This window comes from Haematobia irritans, chromosome 1 (assembly GCF_050003625.1).
Source record: "Haematobia irritans isolate KBUSLIRL chromosome 1, ASM5000362v1, whole genome shotgun sequence".
NCBI classification, from domain to species: Eukaryota; Metazoa; Arthropoda; class Insecta; order Diptera; family Muscidae; genus Haematobia; species Haematobia irritans.
Genome location: NC_134397.1, coordinates 202,938,199 through 202,961,932, shown reverse-complemented (window position 1 = coordinate 202,961,932; position 23,734 = coordinate 202,938,199). Strand labels below are relative to the sequence as shown.

Genomic DNA, 23,734 nt, shown 5'->3' with positions numbered 1-23,734 from the left:
TCATACAGAAAATTTTTGTCAAGATTTTATTTCTATAGAAAATTTTGTCAAAATTTTATTTCTATAAAAATTTTTGTCAAAATTTTATTTCTATAGAAATTTTTGTAAAATTTTATTTCTATAGAAATTTTTGTCAAAATTTTATTTCTATAGAAAATTTTTGCAAAATTTTATTTCTGTAGAAAAATTTTGCAAAATGTTATTTCTAAAGAAAATGTTTGAATACTTTAGTACCATAGAAAATTTTTGCAAAATTTGTATCTATATATCTATGCAAAATTTTATTTCTATAGAAAATTTCGTAAAAATTTTATTTCTGTAGAAAATTTGCCGACATTTTATTACTATAGAAAATTTTGTCAAAGTGTTATTGCTATAGAAAAATTTGTCAAAATTTTATTTCTATAGAAAATTTTTGTCAAAATTTTATTCCTATAGAAAATGTTTGTCAAGATTTTATTTCTGTAAAAAATTTTGTTAAAATTTTTGCAAAGTTTTATTTCTACAGAAATTTTTGTCAAAATTTTATTTCTATAGAAATTTTTGTAAAATTTTATTTTTATAGAAATTTTTGTTAAAATTTTATTTCTATAGAAAATTTTTGCAAAATTTTATTTCTATAGAAATTTTTTGCAAAAATTTTATTTCTGTAGAAAATTTTTGCAAAATTTTATTTCTATAGAAAATGTTTGAAAACTTTAGTAATATAGAAAATTTTTGCAAAATTTGTATCTATATATCTATGCAAAATTTTATTCCTATCGAAAATTTCGTCAAAATTTTATTTCTTTTTTATTTATATTGCGATATCGACATTTAAAAATGCCCTATTTAACACAAAATTTTTGGAAGTGACATTTAGAGTTACTTTGATTTTTTTTTTAATTTTCACATTTTCCCTTCGATTTCCTTTAGGATTTCTAACGAAAAGAAATTGACTTAAAACGTATTGTGGTATCGTGAAATGGGATTTTCCATTAACTTGACTAATTATTATTTCCAATACCCTTGGGCATTCTTTACTTATTTACTCTATTCGCACACATGCTATTGATTTGCCAGTGCGTTCATCACAGCCAAGCAGATTGTAAGGCAATGTGGTATTCTAGCACGTTTCCAAGTTTTCCCAATGAAACGAATAGACAGCATTTGGACAAAGTTTATGGCGTCACTGAGTCATAGACAATGGATATGGGAAAACAGTTGAATAACCACAATGAAACCAAAACTGAAATCCATTTGTGTCTCTCTGTCTATCACCAGCAGCCAGCCAACGAGTGTCTTGATGTGGAAAATTGAGAAAATGGAAAAATGTTTGTCGTTTATTTTCGCTGGGACATTTGTCAATTTTTCTAGCCTTCCCGTTGAAGTACCTCCCTGCTCCTCCAAGGTTTTAAAGAAAGAACAATAAAATAAATAAATGTACTCTGTTTTGGAAACTTTGCAGAAAGACAGGCAGTGGCCACAATCACCACATTTTTTAATTCAGTCATTCATTCATTCATGCCATTTGTTAGTCGTTTCGTATTCCTCTAAGTCTCTTTTCTTGAGGTGCATTTTGTTGGGATTTTAAATTCGAGATCTTAAGCTTCTTACGTCTGGCTGACTTACTGACAGTGTACCAGAAGGCGATAGCATTTGCATGGCATATTTTTACCATGAGTTGCAAGATTTTGGGGATTTTTCGTTGCCTATTTTTTCCGTTTTGAACATGGGTGTTTCATTATTGTTAACGTTTTGAATTATTTAAAGTTGAGAGTTTTTAAAGGGGAAACCTGAAACATTTTGAAGTTTTTTCATTTTTTTTATCGCAAATTTACAACACCATTCTATATTATTCAAAAAAAAAAAAAACACTTGGTGGTTGTCGATACTTGATCATAGCTAAAAAAATGCAGCTTGCCTTGCACATTTGGACATTTTTATGGTAATTTGGCAAAATTTATTTGAATATAATGACAGTTTGAATTACGGTATAATTGAAACGTTTTGGGCTCAATTCGTGATGAAATGACATGGTTTTGGGTATCGATTTTTTTATTGATATTCTCAAAGAACAGATCTAAGTGACAACATTGCTTATAGAATTTCAATAGTATTTAGCGAATTCTTTTCCCACGAGTTTATTTTTCACTATAAGAACAATGACTCAATGTAATAGTAAACCTAGTACACATATGTATATCGTTATTGATTTTATATGATTTGGACATGTTTCAAAGAATATTTGAATTATGGATTGCTCCTAATATAATGGAAATTTAATATTCACATTAAATATAATAAAGAGATCTGTAATAAGCGGCGTTATTTGAATATTCAAGGAAAAATTATATTTTTTTTTATAAATGATCGGATGTCTATTTCATAAAAAAGAGGAAGTTTATGCCGTTAATAATGAAAAATAATATCAACCCAATTGAACAATATTGAAATAAAAGCTTGCCGGTTCAAATAAAGCATTTGGACACAGTATTTTTGTGGATTTGTAGGGTCCCATGCTAATTTATAACTTTACTTATCATTACTAAGCCATTAGTTTTATACAATTGTGATATCATTTCGTGAGGATTCGGGCCTAAAGTTTGGCCCCTCAGCACACACAATAATTTTTTTCTGATTCAATCACAAAATTAATCGATCCAATTAATTTTTTAATTGAAATGTCTTCAATCACAGAAATGATAGTATCAATTAAAAATTTAATTGAAAGTCAACTAAAAAATTGATTGATCCAATTGATTGATACTATTAATTTTTGTGATTGATTTTTGTTTCAATTAAAAAATGTGTTGAATCAATTAAATTTAATTGACATTTTTTTTAAAACTCAGTTAATTGGAGAAATTTTCCAATGAAAATTTTCACGAAATTTTCAATTAAAAATTTAATTGATGCAAAATTTTTTTAATTGAAAAAAAAAAACACAATCACAAAAAATAACATCAATCAATTTTGTATTTGGATCTATTAATTTTTTAATTGATACTATCATTTGTGTGATTGAAGACATTTCAAATAAACCATTAATTGTATTAATTAAATAGTGATTGAATCATATTTTTTTTGTGTATAGTCCACTTCTCTCTTATCACTGAATGCTGTCCGATTCCAAGTTCAATTCAATGACAAGATGCCTCCTTTTCATAAACGAATCTGAACGGTGTTTCACATTGCAGCTAAACCACTTATAAAAGCTTCCAAAATATCACCAGCTTTACTAAGAGGGGTTAATCAATGCTAAAAAAAATCATATGTTCGTCGAAACTGGGATTGAACCCATTAACCTGTGCATACACGGAGGCATCTCTCCAACTAACTTAACTCAACTTTTTAATAGAAATACAGTTTTGACCAACATTTCTATATTTTTTTACAAAATTTTCTATAAAATAAATTTTTGACAACATTTTCTATAGAAATATAATTTTGAAAAAATTTTCTATAAACACAAAATTTTGACAAAATATTCTGTAAACATAAAATGTTGATAAAATTTTCTATAAAAATCAAACTTTGATAAAATTTTCTACAAAAATCAAATAAAATTTTGACAAAATTAAAAATAAAACTTTGACAAAATTTTCTATAAAAATAAAAATTTGAAAAATTTTTCTACAAAAATAAAATTTTGGTAAATTGTCTATAGAAATAAAATTTTGATAAAATATTCTATAAAAGTAAAATTTCTATAAAAAAAAAATTCACAAAATTTTCTATAAAAATAAAAATTTGAAAAATTTTTCTACAAAAATAAAATGTTGATAAATTGTCTATAGAAATAAAATTTTGATAAAATATTCTATAAAAGTAAAATTTTTTTATAGAAATTAAATTTTGATAAAATTTTCTATAGAAATAAAATTTTGATAAACTATTCTATAAAAATAAAATTTTGATAAAATTTTCTATAGAAATTAAATTTTGATAAAATTTACTATAAACACAAAATTTTGACAAAATTTTCTATGAAAATAAAATTTTGACAAAATGTTCTTTAAAAATAAAATTTTGACAAAATTTTCTATAAAAAAATTTGACAAAATTTTCTATAAAAATAAAAATTTGAAAAATTTTTCTACAAAAATAAAATTTTGATAAATTGTCTATAGAAATAAAATTTTGATAAAATATTCTATAAAAGTAAAATTTCTATAAAAAAATTTGACAAAATTTTCTTTAAAAATAAAAATTTGAAAAATTTTTCTACAAAAATAAAATTTTGATAAATTGTCTATAGAAATAAAATTTTGATAAAATATTCTATAAAAGTAAAATTTTGATAAAATTTTTTATAGAAATTAAATTTTGATAAAATTTTCTATAGAAATAAAATTTTGTTAAAATTTTCTATAGAAATAAAATTTTGACAAAATTTTCTTTAAAAATCAAATTTTGACAAAGTTTTCTACACAAATAAAATTTTGATAAACTATTCTATAAAAATCAAATTTTGATAAAATTTTCTATAGAAATTAAATTTTGATAAAATTTTCTATAAAAACAAAATTTTCTATAAAAACAAAATTTTCTATAAAAATAACATTTTGATAAAATTTTCTATAAAATCAAATTTTGACAAATTTTCTATAAAAATCAAATTTTTGACAAAATTTTCTATAAAAATTAAATTTTGGCAAAAATTTACTATAAAAATAAAATTTTGACAAAATTTTCTACAAAAACAAAATGTTGGCAAAATTTTCTTTAAAAATAAAATTTTGACAAAATTTTCTATAAAAATAAAATTTTGACAAATTTTCTATAAAAATAAAAATTTGTAAAATTTTTCTACAAAAATAAAATTTTGATAAATTGTCTATAGAAATAAAATTTTGATAAAATATTCTATAAAAATAAAATTTTCTATAGAAATTAAATTTTGATAAAATTTTCTATAGAAATAAAATTTTGACAAAATTTTCTATAAAAATAAAAATTTGAAAAATTTTTCTACAAAAATAAAATTTTGATAAATTGTCTATAGAAATAAAATTTTGATAAAATATTCTATAAAAGTAAAATTTTGATAAAATTTTCTATAGAAATTAAATTTTGATAAAATTTTCTATAGAAATAAAATTTTGATAAAATCTTCTATAGAAATCAAATTTTGACAAAATTTTCTATAAAAATCAAATTTTGACAAAATTGTCTATAGAAATAAAATTTTGATAAAATTTCATACAAAAATAAAATTTTGATAAAATTTTCTATAGAAATAAAAATTAATTAAATTGTGATTGAATCAGATTTTTTGTGTATAGTGCACTTCTCTCTCACTGAATGCTGCCCGATTCTAAGTTCAATTCAATGACAAGATACCTCCTTTTCATAAACGAATCTGAACGGTGTTTCACACTGTAGCGAAACCACTTAAAAAAGCTTTGAAACACTCCAAAATATCACCAGCTTTACTAAGATGGGTTAATCAATGCTAAAAAAATTATATGTTCGATCGAAACTGGGATTAACCCCATTAACCTTTGCATGCAGGGAGGCATCTCTCCAACTAAGAGGTACTTAAACTTTTTAATAGAAATACAGTTTTGATCAACATTTCTATATTTTTTTTACAAAATTTTCTATAAAAATAAATTTTTTACAACATTTTCTATCAAAATACAATTTTGAAAAAATTTTCTATAAAAACAAAATTTTGACAAAATTTTATGTAAAAATAAAATGTTGATAAAATTTTCTATAAAAATTAAATTTTGACAAAATTCCCTAAAAATATAAAATTTTGACAAAATTTTCTATAAAAATACAATTTTGGCAAAAATTTCTATAAAAATAAAATCTTTATAAAATTTTCTATAAAAATAAAATTTTGACAAAAATTTCTATTAAGATAAAATCATTATAAAATTTTCTATAAAAATCAAATTTTGAAAAAAGTTTCTATAAAAATAAAAGTTTGACAAAAGATTCTTTAAAAATACAATTTGGAAAAAAAATTCTACAAAAATAAAATTTTGGCAAAATTGTCTATAAAATTGAAAAAAAAAAATTTTTGTTAAAATATTCAATAAAAATAAAATTTTGATAAAATTTTCCATAGAAATTAAATTTTGATAACACTTTCTATAAAAATAAAATTTTGATAAAATTTCAAAATTTTCTACAAAATTAAAATAAACATTAAATGTTCACAAAATTTTCAATAAAAATAAAATTTTGACAAAATTTTCTATAAAAACAAAATTTTGACAAAATTTTCTATAAAAATAAAATTTTGACACAATTTTCTATAAAAACAGAATGTTAACAAAATTTTCTATAAAAATAAAATTTTGACAAAATTTTCTATAAAAATAAAATTTTGAAAAAATTTTCTACAAAAATAACATTTTGACAAAATTGTCTATAGAAATAAAATTTTGATAAAATATTCAATAAAAATAAAATTTTGAAAAAATTTTCTACAAAAATAAAATTTTGATAAAATTTTCTATAGAAATCTAATTTTGATAAACTATTCTATAAAAATAAAATTTTCTATAGAAATAAAATTTTGATAAAATTTTCTATAGAAATAAAATTTTGACAAAATTTTCAATAGAAATAAAATTTTGAAAAAATTTTCAATAGAAATAAAATTTTGAAAAAAGATTCTATAAAATTAAAATAATGACAAAATTTTCTATACAAATAAAATTTTGTCAAAATTTTCTATAAAAATAAAATTTTGTCAAAATTTTTTATAAAAATAAAATTTTGACAAAATTGTCTATAGAAATATTTTTTTTTTGCAAAATTTGAGAATATTTTCAATATAAATTGAAAAAATTTTCTTAAAATTTCTTTTTATAGACAATTTTATCAAAATTTTATTTTTATAGACAATTTTGTCAAAATGTTATTTCTATGTACAATTTTGTCAAAAATTTATTTCTATAGACAATTTTGTCAAAATGTTATTTTTATAGAAAATTTTGTCAACATTTCAGAATATTTTCTATAGAATCTTGAAAAAATTTTCTTTTGCAATAAACATTTTTAGAACATCTTCTATAGAAATATAAATTTTGAGAAAATTTTCAAGAGAAATAAATGTTGAGAAATTTGTCTATAAAAGTACAATTTTGAGAAAATATTCTATTAAAAAAAATGAAAATAAAGTTGAGAAAATTTTCTATAGACATACAATTTTGAGAAAATTTTCTAAGAAATAAAATTTTGAGAAATTTTTTTATTAAAAAAAAATTTTGAGAAAGTTTTTAATAGACATAATATTTGAGAAAATTGCTTATAGAAATAGGAGGAATCATAATGTGTAATATTGCAAATACTGAAAAAATAATGAAATATTTATTTTAAAGAAACCAATTGAATTTTTTTTATATTTGGTTAAACGCCTCATATTCCATTATTCTTCTTGTTTGCATGGTCAATGAGTGTATTCGGTGATTTGCACCTGATCGGAATCGATTTTTAGGTGAACAAGAACTGATGACGAAATCTTCGGCTTTCAGACCGCTCGATCATTTTAATTTTATTGATCCTAAAGTTAAATAGATCCCTAAAATATTTCGTTAGTTTAAAGAAGCCACATATTTGACTCGGCTATTTTTTGAGTGTATGTATATAAAAATTAAATATAAATATAATTAATATTTAAAATGAAAATTGCCAAATTGGAGCAATTATTAAGCTACCAAAAAATATAATAAAACAGTTTCGGTTAACAGACCTCATCATGCCGAAGTCCTATTTGTAACTCATTAAAAATTTTTAGCCTATGTCGAAGACGAAGGCGATTATCTGGTTGACCATACTGATATGGTAGTAGAGTATTTGAATTTTTGGCGATATTCAGTTCTTATGAAGAAAATTACGCATAATTGGGTGAACAAAAAACTTTCATAAATCTTTTTAATCGGTCCACCTTAGTATACATGTTAATTTCATAACTTTCATTATATGGGGTACTATTTCAATAATAATTCGCAATATCATATCTTGATGCTTGGTCTATTAGATGAAAGATAAATTCGAAGTGTAACATCAACATCATCATTATGACTGCTGCAATTCGCATTTTCGCAAAACTAGCTGGAGCAGAAAAATTTGCTTATTTGCCGCATTTCTCAATATATATAGAGGAACGAATCAGTGGCCCAGCAACTTACAGCTTAATAAGTGCTACAAAGGATGAAACATCTCACAATGTTGCCATTTTTGGGTCATTCGCAAATGTAGATTTCTTTTGCAGTGTGCTTTCTTGATTTGAATTTTTCTCGAAACCCTCAGAAGCTGTGCGAAAAATCAGCCAAATCTTAATGGCAGTCAGTTCAACCGTCTTCCAAACACTTAAATGTTTTTAATGGCCTATTACAAAAGCTAAGGAAAAACTCCCAAAGATTTATGCAAATCCAACAATGTTTGTGTTGTTGTAGTGGTTGAACTACTTTTTGCGCGGTGTTTTTTGCAATAGACGTTGCTTTTTTGCATTTGAGACAATCGACTTTAAGTCAGGCATTTTTTTCAAATTTTATTCTTTAGCCAACAATTTAGTGAAGGTAGTTTGATATTTAAAAAAATATTGATTTGATAATAAATTGTTTTAAGGATACAAAATTTATTTAAGTAAAGGACAAAGTTGCTCGAAATTTTAATTAATTATAATTTTAATAAACTTATAAAATTGTATTAACTAATGGACTTTATTATCTAAAGTAGCTCTCAAAGACGGATGTCTTTAAAAAAATTCAAACATTTTTCAATTTTCTAACAGAAATGATCAATTAGACTGACAAAATATTGGGGACAAATTCCTATTCCTATCGATTCCAAGCCAACGATGCGGTCTCTTTAAAATATACATATTTTTTTGTGTAACTTTAAATCTAGGACCAATAAAATTAAAATCTAGTTTATCGAATCATCATTCGCTTTTTGCGTTGTATTAATCCTCTAATGACCCATTTTTTTGTGGACTGAAGAAAATTTTTAAGGTTTATGATCACACAAGAAAAATCAATACGGTAAATCCAAAGTTGCTTGATATTTTAATTAATTATAATTTTAATAAACTTATAAAATTGTATTAATTAACGGAGCTCTTAAATACGGATGTCTTTAAAAAATTCCAAAATTTTAATATTTAATAATATTACAGAAATATTCCTCAACTTCCGATCACCTATAGCTAAACTAAGACACAATTTCTTGATCAATTACACTTAAAAAATATTAGGGACAAATTTCTCTAAAATACAAAAAAGAAATAAAAGAAATCCCTTAAACTCTTATTTAATTTTGTCATTAATAAAGTAGTATATCTTTGAATTAAGGCAAATTTACACTAATGTACATTTTTCATTTAAAGAAACTATCTGTACATTAACTGAGGTTCTAAATGTTTGGGTTAGAGATAACAAGTAAGGAAAGTCTAAAATCTAGCGGGCCGACTATATTATACCCTGCACCACTTTGTAGATCTAAATTTTCGATACCATATCACATCCGTCAAATGTGTTGGGGGCTATATATAAAAGTTTATCCCAAATACATAAATTTAAATATCAATCGATCTGGACAGAATTTGATAGACTTCTTCAAAATCTATAGACTCAAAATTTAAGTCGGCCAATGCACAGGGTGGAACACAATGTTAGTAAAAAATATAGGAAACATTTAAATCTGAAGAAATTTTAAGGAAACTTCGCAAAAGTTTATTTATGATTTATCGCGAGTTTAGGAAAATTATTACGAGTTTAGGAAAATTAGAGTCATTTTTACAACTTTTCGACTAAGCAGTGGCGATTTTCAAGGAAAATGTTGGTATTTTGACCATTTTTGTCGAAATTAGAAAAACATATATTTAGATGGGAGCTACATCTAAATCAGAACCGATTTCAACCAAATTTGGCACGCATAGCTACAATGCTAATTCTACTCCCTGTGCAAAATTTCAACTAAATCGGAGTTAAAAATTAGCCTCTGTGGTCATATGAGTGTAAATCGGGCGAAAGCTATATATGGAAGCTATATCTAAATCTGAACTGATTTCAAACAAATTTGGCACGCATAGCGACAATGAAAATTCTACTCCCTGTACGAAATTTCAACTAAATCGGTGTTAAAAATTGGCCTCTGTGGTCATATGTGTGTAAATCGGGCGAAAGCTATATATGGGAGATATATCTAAATCTGAACCGATTTCAAAAAAATTTGGCACGCATAGCGACAATGCAAATTCTACTCTCTGTGCACAACTTCAATTAAATCGGAGTAAAATATTGGCCACTGTGGTCATATGAGTGTAAATCGGGCGAAAGCTATATATGGGAGATATATCTAAATCTGAACCGATTTCAATCAAATTTGGCATGCCATAGCTACAATGCTAATTCTACTCCCTGTGCAAACTTTCAACTAAATCGGAGTTAAAAATTGGCCACTGTGGTCATATGAGTGTAAATCGGGCGAAAGCTATATATGGGAGATATATCTAAATCTGAACTGATTTAAAAAAAAAATTGGCACGCATAGCGACAATGCAAATTCTACTCTCTGTGCACAATTTCAATTAAATCGGAGTAAAATATTGGCCACTGTGGTCATATGAGTGTAAATCGGGCGAAAGCTATATATGGGAGATATATCTAAATCTGAACCGATTTCAACCAAATTTGGCACGCATAACTACAATGCTAATTCTACTCCCTGTGCAAAATTTCAACTAAATCGGAGGAAAAAATTGAACTCTGTGGTCATATGAGTGTAAATCGGGCGAAAGCTATATATGGGAGCTATATCTAAATCTGAACCGATTTCAATAAAATTTGGCACACTTGACTACACTACTAATTGTATTCGTAGTGCAAAATTTCAACCAAATTGGAGTAAAACTCTGGCTTCTGGGACCGTATTAGTCCATATCGGGCGAAAGATATATATGGGAGCTATATCTAAATCTGAACTGATTTCAATAAAATTTGGCACACTTGACTATACACCGAAAGAATTCTCTTCGTTAATTTTACGAAGAATTCTTCATTAACTATTTTCCTGAATTCTTCATTAAAATAACGAAATTTTCATTCATTTTCGTAAATTTTACGAAGAACATTTTACGAACATACGAAACTTCTACGAAACATTCTACATTAGCTTTTCTTCGTAAAAAGTTCGTACTTTTAACGAAACTTTCTTCACATTTCATGAATTTTGTGAAGAAGTTTTTACGAATATTTTACGAAACATTCTGCGTTAAAATTTCTTCATATAAAGTACGAAACATTTTCTTTGAAATAACGAAGAATTTTCATTGAAGTTGTAAAATTTCCGTTCGCGGCATTAAATTGTCTTTTATAGTGTGCTTGAGTGTATTCCTTTATTCTATTTTTTATGCAAGTCTATGCTACTTCTCATTTGGGTGATAGCGTGCTATGAATAAAAGTGAAGCAATAAAACTAAAAATTATTCAAAAACTTAAGATGTAAAGTAGTGATGTCATTTTTCACACTTGCAACTACAACCAAATGCACTTTCGACTATAAATTTTTTTTCTAAAAGTTCGAACATTTTTCAGAAAAAAGGATGAAAGTTTTTCATAAAAATATGAACATTTTTCATAAAAACTACGAAAATTTTTCATAAAAAGTACGAAACATTTTCATAAAGAGAACGAAATTGTTTCATAAAAAGAACGAAGATTTTTCATAAAAAGTACGAATTTTTTTCTTATAAACTACGAAAATTTTGGAAGAACTTTTCTTCGTAAAAAGTACGAAATATTTCGTACTTTTAATGAAAAGTTTCTTTGGTTGTAAAACAATGACAAATTTCGTACTTTTAACGAAATTTTTCGTTCTTTTTACGAAGAAAATTCTTTCGGTGTAGTACTAATTGTTCTTCTTGTGCAAAATTTTTTAGGGTAAAACTCTGGCTTCTGGGGCCATATAAGTCCATATCGGCGAAATATATATATGGGAGATATATCTAAATCTGAACCGATTTCTTCCAAAGTCAATAGGGTTCTATTCTGAGCCAAAACACATAGTTGTGCCAAATTTGAAGTCGATTGGACTAAAACTGCGACCTAGACTTTGATTACAGAAATGTGTTCACGGACAGACGGACATGGCTATATCGACTCAGGAGCCCACCCTGAGCATTTTTGCCAAAGACACCCTGTGTCTATCTCGTCTCCTTCTGGGTGTTGCAAACATATGCACTAACTTATAATACCCTGTTCCACAGTGTGGCGCAGGGTATAAAAAGCTGCAAATGTTGATCGATTTTCAGGATTGTGCACCTTTGTTTGTTAGAAAGTGGTCCTTAAAAATAAATTAACAGTATTTTGTGAAAAATATAATCTCTATATGGAGAAATGAAATTATATTATACTAAATAAATACTTTTTATAACAAATGTATAATGTATATTACACTCAAACATAGTTTACTCAGATCCAAAAATTTTGAACTTCCCTTAAAGATTTTGGTTTTGATTCCAAGCCAACGTTGCGGTCTCTTTAAAATATACATATTTTTTTTGGGCACCTATGTAGCTTTAAATCTAGGACCAATCAAATTAAAATCTAGTTTATCGAGTCTTCATGTTTGCGTTGTATTAACCCTCTAAAACTCCATTTTTTGTCGACTGAAGAAAATTTTTAAGGTTTGTGATACAAAAGCAAAGAAATGACACAAGAAAAATCTATACACCGAAAGAATTTTTTTCGTAAAAATAACGAAAAATTTCGTTAAAAGTACGAAATTTGTCATTGTTTTACAACCAAAGAAACTTTTCATTAAAAGTACGAAATATTTCGTACTTTTTACGAAGAAAAGTTCTTCCAAAATTTTCGTAGTTTGTAAGAATAAAATTCGTACTTTTTATGAATAATCTTCGTACTTTTTATGAAAAATCTTCGTACTTTTTATGAAACAATTTCGTTCTTTTTATGAAAATGTTTCGTACTTTTTATGAAAAATTTTCGTAGTTTTTATGAAAAATGTTCGTACTTTTTATGAAAAAATTGCGTACTTTTTTCTGAAAAATGTTCGAACTTTTAGAAAAAAAAATTATAGTCGAAAGTACATTTGGTTGTAGTTGCAAGTGTGAAAAATGACATCACTACTTTACATCTTAAGTTTTTGAATAATTTTTAGTTTTATTGCTTCACTTTTATTCATAGCGCGCTATCACCCAAATGAGAAGTAGCATAGACTTGCATAAAAAAATAGAATAAAGGAATACACTCAAGCACATTATAAAAGACAATTCAATGCCGCGAACGGAAATTTTACAACTTCAATGAAACTTCTTCGTTATTTCAAAGAAAATGTTTCGTACTTTTTATGAAGAAATTTTAACGCAGAATGTTTCGTAAAATATTCGTAAAAACTTCTTCACAAAATTCATGAAATGTGAAGAAAGTTTCGTTAAAAGTACGAACTTTTTACGAAGAAAAGTTAATGTAGAATGTTTCGTAGAAGTTTCGTATATTCGTAAAATGTTCTTCGTAAAATTTACGAAAATGAATGAAAATTTCGTTATTTTAATGAAGAATTCAGGAAGAATAGTTAATGAAGAATTCTTCGTAAAATTAACGAAGAGAATTCTTTCGGTGTACGGTAAATCTAGTACATGCTGCAAATTCTCTTCTGAAGACATTGCAGCATATGACCAAGACCGCATAAAAGTTGTTTTGGTCTTCAGGGGGTTAATAAAGCTATTCAGGAATAAACAAATAATTATATAAACAATGTTTACTTAAAGGGTGATACGGTCAAAAATTGGTCAATATAAACTTGACGTATTTCTTTCAATTTTGCATTTAAAAAACCTGAACACCCCTCATTTTGAAGGTGTGTGTGTGTGTAGAATGTTGCTCCTATTTTGATTTTGGAATTCACTCTTCAGTTGTCAAAATGTCGTCCAAGCAAGAAGAGCAGCGTATCAAAATTTTGCTCGCGCATCGCGAAAATCCGAGCTACTCGCACGCAAAGCTGGCAAAATCGCTAAAAGTTGCCAAATCAACCGCTACAAATGTAATTAAAGTGTTTGGGGAACGTATGTCGACAGCCAGGAAGTCTGGATCGGGGGGAAATCGAAAACAGGAAGCCGCTGAGACGACAAAGAGAGTTGCCGGTAGTTTCAAGCGAAACCCTAACCTCTCTCTCCGAGATGCCGTAAATAAGCTGGGTGTATCGTCTACAACCGTGCATCGAGAAAAAAAACGAGCCGGACTATCGACTTACAAGAATGTAGTGACTCCAAATCGCGATGATAAACAAAATACGACGGCCAAAGCGCGATCCCGGAGGCTGTACACGACGATGCTGACGAAGTTTGACTGCGTGGCAATGGACGACGAAACCTACGTCAAAGCCGACAACAAGCTGCTTCCGGGACAGGAGTTTTATACGACAAAAGGAAGGGGAAAGGTAGCAGATATTTTCAAGCACATAAAACTGTCAAAGTTCGCAAAGAAATATCTGGTTTGGCAAGCCATCTGTACCTGTGGCTTGAAAAGCAGCATTTTCATAGCTTCCGGGACTATCAACCAAGAAATTTACGTGAAAGAGTGTTTGAATAAACGTCTGCTGCCTTTCCTGAAGAAACACGGTTGTTCCGTACTGTTTTGGCCGTATTTGGCATCTTGCCATTACGGTAAAAAGGCCATGGAGTGGTACGCCGCCAACAACGTGCAGGTAGTTCCCAAGGACAAGAATCCTCCCAACACGCCAGAGCTCCGCCCAATTGAGAAATACTGGGCTATTGTCAAGCGGAACCTATAGAAGACCAAAAAAAAACTGCTAGGGACGAGCAGCAGTTCAAGGCAAACTGGCTTTCTGTGGCGAAGAAGGTGGACAAGGTGGCTGTACAAAATCTGATGGCAGGTGTCAAGCGTGAGGCCCGGCAATTTTCCTGAATTTTATACTAATTGAACTTGAAAAATAATTTTAATTTGATTTTTTAAATAAACGATTTCACCGATTTACACGCGTTTTCCCTTGACCCAATTTTGACCGTATCACCCTTTAAAAAAAATTAAATCTAAAGATTCAATATTTCCGTTAATTTTAGGACTATATCTTTAAATCAAAAATGTTTTCCTTTACTTTAGGGAAAATTTGACTTAGTTCAAAGATATACAACTTTAACAGAGAGACGCAAATTTCAAAAATTGTCCAACATTTTTTATAAAAAGATTTTTGAAACAATGATTATAAACTTTCTTTTATTTAAAATGTCATTATTTTAAAGCAATTTGTCTTTAATATTGTGTTAATTGAGCATCCTGAAATTTAGATTGCATAATCCACGCAAATATTTTTTTAGTCTACCATAAAGTCAATTATAAAGATATTCCTATTTCGAAAGTGTCGCTTAAAAAATATCTTTCATTCTCTAAATAATGGAAACTATCTAAAAACGATTTTGGACTTTGAATACCCCATACACACACACTTCTTAGTTCTTTCAATGTGGTTTCAATTTCTTCGCTACAAGCGTTCAACTTTAATTGACTTCTCTTCAATTTAATTTCTTTTGCTGATGATAATTGTTTGAAAATGATGTCTTCTTTTTTTGGTAAACTTTTTAAAAGTCTAAACCAAGAAATATCTTAAGATAATTATAGATTAGTTTCGTTTTAAAAAAAAGTATTTAATTTTCACTTTTAACTGTTCTTTGTCCAAATTTTAATATTTTCGGCTTGTTTGACCCTTATTGCTTGAATGAAAGGGAAACTTAATTATGGCTTGTGTTAAACAAAATAAATGGGAGAAAAATTGGGGTAAAATCTACAAAAATTGCAAAGGTTAAATATGTGTTTTGTTCCGTTTGTTTTCTTTTGTTAACCCAAATATGATATTTAATATTAAAAAGAAACTATTTTTGGTATCGACAAAATTAAATGCACTGGAAAATTATTATGTGCAAATTGGATATTAAAAGTGAAGTTTTGTGGATCTATTCAATATACACCTAGATCTCGGCTTGCGTCGTTTCGAAGTTGCGTCACTGTTGAATTAGTTTTAGTTTTCACTTTGCGTCGTTAGATTTTCAAAGTTACGTTATTATCTATATCCAATCTTTGCATAGTTTGCCATAGAAACTCATAATTCACTTTGCATGGTTTCAGTTTGCGTCGTGTTTTTTTTTTTTTTTTTTTTTTTGAACGTATCTGCGACGCAAAGCCAGGTCTAGGTGTATTACAAATATTTTGTGCTTATGAAAATTTATTTAAGCTGCAATATATATATAAATAGTGAAATATAAATAGTGAAATTTTCTTATGTTGGACGAAATTTATCAAATAATTTAGTACATTCTATTATGAGCTGCATACTTTAGTAAACAATTCAAATTATACTCAGGCTGAATTTGCGAAAATGTTTATTACCTAACATTCACGAAACGATTTTTCGCTTCAGTCGAGATAAACGTTTTGTTATCTACCCAATCGACTAATTGATTTTTGATTTTTTTTTTTTTCAAAACCAAGTCAAATCGTCTTTTATTAGTGACCAAAATGGACTAACTGAACTTTAACAAATAAATCGAATTGTCAACTTTAAGTTGAAAGAGGAATATAATATACGAGAGTTGTCTTTTATATTTCAAGATTAGAGACAAATATTATTAATACAAAATCGCTTTATTGTTTTTTTTTTTATATTCTTCATTAAGATCTATATACTTTTGCATGCATTTGAGCAAATTTTCGAAGCATCAAAACGCATCAATCGTTTCTTCAGGTGTCGAAAACGTTGACCTCTCATTTTATTTTTTACGTACCGGAATTAAAAGAAGTTATTCGGTGCCAAGTCAGGGCTATACTTCGGATGACGATGGTGCGATGTCTTGAATGCTCAAAAATTCAGTTGTTTTGTGCCGATATGTGGAGAGTTCACATTGACATGGTGATTGGTTTTCCTGATTTGTTTGGGACGAAAACTGACAAACGGTTGGGAGCTACATTCAGCAAATTTTTTCCCTGCGAGCATCCTCTTGAAGCCTGAGAACAAGAAAACGTCGCTGGGGGCCAGATCTGTAGAATACGAATCCCAATTCATGAATTTTTGCCATCGTTCTCAATGACTTGTGGCACGGTGCGTTGTCTTGGTGGAACAACACTTTTTTTCTTCTTCATATGGGGCCGTTTTGCCGCGATTTCGACCTTCAAACGCTCCAATAACGCCAGATATTTTCCCTTCTCAAGATAATCGATAAAAATTATTGCATGCGCATCCTAAAAAACAGAGGCCATTACTTTGGCTGCGGACTTTTGTGTCTTTCCACGCTTCGGAGACGGTTCACCGGTCGCTGTCCACTCAGCCGACTGTCGATTGGACTCAGGAGTGTAGTGATGGAGCCATGTTTCATCCATTGTCACATATCGACGGAAAAACTCGGGTGTACTACGAGTTAACAGCTGCAAACACCGCTCAGAATCATCAACACGTTGTTGTTTTTGGTCAAATGTGAGCTCGCGCGGCACCCATTTTGCACAGAGCTTCCGCATATCCAAGTATTGATGAATGATATGACCAACACGTTCCTTTAATATCTTTAAGGGATCTGCTATCTCGATCAACTTCATTTTACGGTCATTCAAAATCATTTTGTGGATTTTTTTGATGTTTTCGTCTGTAACCACCTCTTTCGGGCGTCCACTGCGTTCATTTTCCTCCGTGCTCATTTCACCACGCTTGAATTTTGCATACCAATCAATTATTGTTGATTTCCCTGGGGCAGAGTCCGGAAACTCATTATCAAGCCAAGTTTTTGCTTCCACCGTATTTTTTCCCTTCAGAAAACAGTATTTTATCAAAACACGAAATTCCTTTTTTCCATTTTTTTTTCACAATAACAAAAGTTGCTTTACAAAAGACGCTCTATCTCACAAACTAATTGACTTACAGACGTCAAATTTTGACACGAATCATTTGATGGTTGGTACTATATAAAAATAATATGCATTTAATACTAGCGACGTCATCTCATGTGTCAGACCGGGGACTTATCAGCAAACCTGTTACTTGCTGTTTTTCGAAACTTTTGCAGTATTGAATGTATACTTCCTCTTCTGCCTAAGTTTGTCTCAATCTTCCAATAGGTCACATGATATTTACAATTGTTCCGGAAGAAAAACTGATTTTTGACAAACTTCACGAAACTCGGTTGAATTCACCATACCATCTATAAACACTGATCCTTGATGGAGCTTCATCCCTGAAAATTAAGTTAAGTTCATCGATGCACTGTCGTTGAGTTACTCCATGTCGAAAGTTGTGAAAAATAATCGCACGAAAATGTTTACACTATAATTCCACTTTTTTGGGCGAGTTGATTTTTTTTCAAAACGTGTTGAGTACGTACAATAATAGAAAAAATAATAGTTATTGTTTTGACAACGCATGGTGTCATTTTATCGTTGTCAGATTGACACCGGTTGTTTTCCCTTTGACATCACATGTGTATTGACTCACTTTCATGAACGGATCGTTTTGAAACGTACAGGCCGTTCGTGATTTTTTCTATGGATGCACGACTGCTTTTCATATGTTTGGGTGTAAAAATTATATGTTTGGAACTCAAAATTTTTAACACAATATTTTTAAGTGCAAGCAAATAATGTTCATAAACTAGCATAACATGTTTGGGACATATATGTTAATATGTTAGAACATATTATGTTTGGGACATAAAATGTTTGTAAATATAATCGGCTTAGATGCAAACATATATTAATTTGAAAATAGCCTATAAACATATATGTGTTTAGAAAGAGAGACCTAGAGAGTATGCTGCAAGTAAAATAATGGAAGTAACCAATTGGCGCCTTAAAAATATATCCACACAAAGAAAATTTCATTAAAATTTTTTTCTACCAGTGTATGCCCTAAGGTGAAACATAATATGTTTGAACAAAACAAACAATATTTTGTTTGGACCAATTCTGAAAACATATATGCTGGAAGCAAAATGTGTTTGGGGTATATGTTACAGAAGTGATTTTTTTATTGTTGAGGGTGTGTATAACTTCAAAAAGCTCAAGCTTTACGGTAAAACGGGCAGATTGCCTAATCCCGAAATATTAAGGACAACCTTTGTAAAATTTTAAATAAAATTTCGAAATTTAACTTTTCAAAATTTTGCAAAATATAGAAAAGGGTCAACACTCAACGATACGAAAAATGTTCACCACCTGTGTTTTCACAATTAACTGCATTCTTTAAGAGAGTCTCGCTATAACCTAACCTAAATTATGGTGGATACTAAAAAATGACATTTTGAAAAGTATCGGTGTACTTTTCAAGATAAGCTCAAGATCAAGCGCGGTCAGTTCTCGAATTCAGCGTCAAATCGCTTCAGTTAATCGGCGTAATACAGCTCTGTGATAGTTTTAGCCTTCTCCGTGTTGTCGATGTAGATCAAACCTTGTAAGTACCGAGGAGTGTTTCCCATTGGATTTCTGGACGACTTATACGTATTATATTTATATTTACTTATACGTATATATCGGCTATTTCTGGGTCCTTAGGTAATCACTGTTGTCTCCAGATTGCGCATGTTGTCTAGTGATAGAAAATTTGGCTCCCATCGCGCCATCAGCTTTCTCATCATTACAAAATAAGGTCCATTAGAAAGCCTTCATGGTTTACTTGTCCTCCTTGCAAGGCCGTATTCAGGGGGGGGGATGAGGGGGATCAAACCCCCCCCGAAATGAATGAATATTTGTATATAAATAAATATATATTTTTAGATGCATAGAAAAATCTTATCGAAGATGTTGAAGAAAAGCTGGAGGTTTTATTTTGAAAAACGCTTACCTATAAAACTTGCACAAATCATAGAATACTAGTTGAAAATCCCGTCAAACGACGGTCGAAAAAAACAAATTGTTTTTGTTCTCGCACCACAAATTTCATTTTTGGAAAAAGTCTTTCTGCTTTTTATTTGTGTTTGTTGTTCTTTTTGTGAACATGACTCGCTTTGTTTGGCCATAGCAATAACTACGAAACAGCCAAACGCACATGTGTAAATGAAATGGCGCAAAACCTGCGAAAAGAACCTGCCTAATTCAGCGATGGAAGCACTTGGAGAGTGCAATAAAGAGATATTTCCAAACGTGCATATTCTTTTAAAAATTTTGGTCGCTTTGCCAGTTACTCAGGGATGGAAAATACAATTTTTAAGAAAGTACAAAAAATGTATTTTTTGAAATTTTTACTAAATTTCAACAAAAATTTCACTGGAAAATTATTATCAAGAGACTAAATTTTAAAGAAAATAAAATTTTGACAAAATTTTCTATATAAATAAAATTTTGCAAAAATTTTCTATAGAAATAAAATTTTGCAAAAAAAATCTGTAGAAAAAAATGTTGCAAAATTTTTTCTATAGAAATAAAATTTTGCAAAAATTTCCTATAGAAATGAAATTTGTACAAAATTTTCAATTAAAATAAAATTTTGACAAAATTTTCTATAAAAAAAAAATTTGCTAAAATTCTATATAGAATAAAATTTTGACAACATTTTCTACCGAAATATAAAATCGATAATATAGGATCGCATTCTTTTTTCGACTAAAACATTCTTGAAGTTCAATAAAATCCTGTTTTTGACTATGTCCCACATGAACATGTCTGTTTTGCCATATTTGTAAAAGACTATTAGCAAATAAGGTTGATAGAGACTTTTTCAAAATGTCTACACAAAAGGTACTAAATCATTCGCGGGGGTACTACGGTACTGACCGGGGTGAAAAAGTATTGAAAAAAGTACTATAGTACTGCATTTTCCATCCCTGCAGTTACTACGTACTCATCCGAACTTTCATTTTCAACAATGAAGAGATTAAAGACGTATCTTAGAAATTCAACTAGCGAGAGTAGACTCAATGGATTGGCATTAATGTCGGTTCATCGCCGAATAAATGTGCCGACTGAAGAAGTAATTGATTTATTTGCTGCCCAAAAAGCCCGTCGGCTCAATTTAATATTATAACAAGTAAATAAAGTCTAAAGTCGGGCGGGGCCGACTATATTATACCCTTCACCACTATGTAGGCCAAAATTTGTGTTACCATCTCAACTACTTCACATTTGCTGGAAGCTATATAAAGGAGACAATTTTTTTACTTCTGCAAAATCTCTAGAATTAAAATTAAAATCGGCTAACGCTATCCAGTTAATTGGGGGAAACTTCCATTGAAAATGGGTCTAAAATGTGTAACAGTCTACCATATTTCCCCAACTCTGGTGTACGTATATATGGGAGCTACATATATAATCTGAACCGATCTTGACTCAATTTGACATATATAGTTAGAACAATAATTCTGCTATCTATGCGAAATTTTACGTAAATGGGAGTATAACTTTGGCCCCACTGGTCACGTATATATGGGAGCTACATATATATAATCTGAACCGATCTTGACTAAATTTGACATATATAGTTAGAACAATAATTCTGCTATCTATGCGAAATTTTACGTAAATGGGAGTATAACTTTGGCCCCACTGGTCATAAGAGTGCAAATCGGACGGAAGATATATATGGGAGCCATATCTAAATCTGAACCGATTTAAAAAAAATTTGGCACAACTACCGATACTACTAAACGTACTCCTTGTGCGAAATTTGAAGCAAATCACGGCAAAACCCTGGATTTTGAGGCCATATAAGTTCAAATCGGACGAAAGATATATATGGGAGCTATATCTAAATCTGAATCGATTTTGACCATATTTGGCACATACAATAGTATCATTAAAAGTACCGCTTGTGCAAAATTTGAAGTAAGTCAGGGCAAAACTCTGACTTTTGAGACCATATAAGTCCAAATCGGGCGAAAGATATATATGTGAGCTATATCTAAATCTGAACCGATTTTAACAAAATTTGGCACACTTAACGATACTAATAAACGTACCCCTTGTGCAAAATTTGAAGCAAATCACGGCAAAACTCTGGCTTTTGTGGCCATATAAGTTCAAATCGGACGAAAGATATATATGGGAGCTATATCTAAATTTGAACCGATTTCAATCAAATTTACCAAGCATTGGTAGAATGTCAATGATTGCAAAATTTCACGAAGATCGGTAGAAAACGTTGGCCTCTGTGGTCTTATGAGTCTAAATCGGACGAAAGATATATATGGGAGCTATATCTAAATCTGAACCGATTTGGCTTATATTTTGCAAGATTTTCGAGATTCATAAAATATTTGGATGTACGATATTTCAAGAAAATCGGTTGATAAACACGCTAACTATGACCAAATCGGGGATAAATATATATGGCAGCTATATCTAAATCTGAACCGATTTTTTCCAAAACCAATAGCGATTGTCTCTGTCCCAAGAATCGGCCCTATGCCAAATTTGAAGACGATCGGACTTAAATTGCGAGCTGTACTTTGTGCACAAAATTACATATACAGACAGGCGGACGGACAGACAGACAGACAGACAGACATCGCTAAATCGACTCAGAATTTAATTCTAAACCGATCGGTATACTAAAAGATGGTTCTATGATCACTATTTCTTGGCGTTACATACAAATGCACAAACTTATTATACCCTGTACCACAGTAGTGGTGAAGGGTATAAAAATATTGTATACATACCTATGCATAAATAAAATTTTCTACACATGAGATTATATGAATATTTTTTTTTAAGTTGAACCCCCCCCGAATTAAAATCCTGGCTACGGCCTTGCCTCCTTGCATACAAAGGCTTATGGGTTCATCGCAAAAATATCCAGTAATAGACCATGCACACACACTGAAAAACAGTGAACCCACCAGAAAGAAAAGTTTTAGTTAATTTTAGAATATTTTGAATATTTTTAGAAAATTTTAAATAATCAGTATTACAAACGCTGGCATCACGCTGATATCACAAAAATATGCAAATATTTTTCGACAAATTCAAGAATATTTATTACACATAATTAAGTTTTTTCACTTGTTAAAGAAAATTTTGTAGTCTAAAGAAAAAAATTGGTGTTCAAAATTGAAAGAATGTCTTTAGTGACATACGAAGTTCATGATAAACGCATTTCTAGTAAATTTTACAAATTTAAAGAAATAATGAACTATGTTGTGAGAAATACGAATTTAGTAAATCTTTATGCCTAATTTATTTATAATATTTTCCCGTTTGTTAGTTAATTTATCTAACGTACGAAAAAAATTGTTAGAGTAAAGGAAACTTTCTCCAAACATAATAATTCCATGAACTAAAATAAAGTTAAATTGGCTTTAGTGAAATGGAGAGTTCACTTTTTTTTGAGTGCAGAAAAAACTTTCACGAACATTTTTTCAATTAAAGTCTTAACTGAGTCTTAAAAATTATTCAATTAAAAATTTAATTGATTCAACAAATTTTTTAATTGAAGCAAAAATCAATCACAAAAATTAATAGTATCAATTAAGTTTTTAATTTGATCAATTAATTACAAAAATCAATTGACTTAATAATTGACTTTTTAATTGATACTCTGTGATTGAAGACATTTCAATTAAATAAAGGGTGGTTAAATTGTAAGGGCCGATGTTGAATGTGAACCACACCTAAACGCCAAGTTTTTTTCCGAATTTTTTTTTGACATTTCTCTATTTCAGACTTACTCAATTTGAATCATGGACGTCGTGAATGGGCAGAATGGTTCCAAGAAATGGCAACAGTGGATGATCAATTTTCGAAGAAAATCATCTTCAGTGATGAGGCACGTTTTCACCT

The 23,734-nt window shown here is 29.0% G+C and overlaps 1 protein-coding gene across 1 annotated transcript in view; it reads left to right on the top strand.

Annotated features, from left to right (window-relative positions):
• The window catches only part of LOC142222435 (uncharacterized), a 319,623-nt gene that overhangs the window by 259,719 nt on the left and 36,170 nt on the right, over positions 1 to 23,734 (top strand). The window lies entirely within an intron of this gene.